This window comes from Dipodomys ordii, unplaced genomic scaffold, assembly GCF_000151885.1.
Source record: "Dipodomys ordii isolate 6190 unplaced genomic scaffold, Dord_2.0 Scaffold156, whole genome shotgun sequence".
Taxonomy (NCBI): Eukaryota; Metazoa; Chordata; class Mammalia; order Rodentia; family Heteromyidae; genus Dipodomys; species Dipodomys ordii.
This window is the reverse complement of record NW_012267372.1, coordinates 918,870-920,116: the sequence shown is the minus strand read 5'-3', so window position 1 is coordinate 920,116 and position 1,247 is coordinate 918,870.

The following is a 1,247-nucleotide window of genomic DNA, read 5'->3' as shown; positions in this document are numbered from 1 at the left end:
AGGGCCTCAGGCATGCAAGGCAAGGGCTCTACCACTGAGCCACCTTCCCAGCCCTAGAGTGCTAGTCTTGAGCTGAAGAGCTGAGGGACAGCGCCAAGGCCCAGAGTTCAGGCCCCATGACCGGACCCCCCCCAAAAAAAAAGCTCTGAAGAAATTAAGAATAAAAGAAATGTATAAAAAAAGGGGGGCTGGTGGGGGGTGAGGGGGGAGGCTGGGAAGGGATGTGAAGGGTAAACAAAGGAGGAGGCTACAATGCTTGATAAGAAATGAACGCATTATCCTGCCCATGTAATTGTAACCCCTATGTACAGTATGTTCACAAATAAAATTTAAATAAAGGGGGGACTGGGAAGGTAGCTCAAGTGGTAGAGCCCTAGCCTTGAGCTGAAGAGCTGAGGGACAGCGCCCAGGCCCAGAGTTCAGGCTCCAGGATGACCAAAAAAAAAAAAAAAAGATTTATCTACTTTCCTGGCTGGATTGAATTCGAACCTGGACCCTCAGAGCTTAGCCTTGAGTCGCTAAGGATTTGAGGCATGAACCACTGGCTCCCAGCTCTACCTAGAGTTGATATGGTGACTAAGAGTCTAGCCCTCCCCTTCCTTACAAGGGCTCACAGTCCAATATGGAGAAGAAATGTTTGTTGAGTGAATAAATAAAGTTGGAAACAGCTTTGAAAAGACTGGATAAACCTGGGCGCCGGTGGCTCATGCCTGTCATCCTAGCTACTCAGGAGGCTGAGATCTGAGGATCATGGTTCAAAGCCAGCCTGGGCAGGAAAGTCCATGAGACTCTTTTTTTTTTTAATTTTATTTTATTTGTGAAGATACTGTACAGAGGGGTTACAATTACATGGGCAGGATAATGCGTACATTTCTTACCAAGCATTGCAGCCTCCTCCTTTTGTTTACCCTTCACATCCCTTCCAAGCCTCCCCCTTCCCCTGCTCCATGAAACTCTTATCCCCAACAAACCACCAGAAAACCAGAAGTGGTGCTGTGGCTCAAGCTGAAGAGCTAAGGGACAGTGCCCAGGCCCAGAGTTCAAGCCTCATGACCAAAAAAACAAAACAAAACAAAAAAAACTGGATTAACACTTGGAGGGGGGCTGGGAAGGTGGCTCCATGGTAGAGTGCTTGCCTCGCATGCATGAAGCCCTGGGTTCTATTCTTCAGCACAGCATGCACAGAAAAATCCAGAAGTGACGCTGTGGCTCAAGTGGTAGAGTGTTCGCCTTGAGCTGGAGAGCCG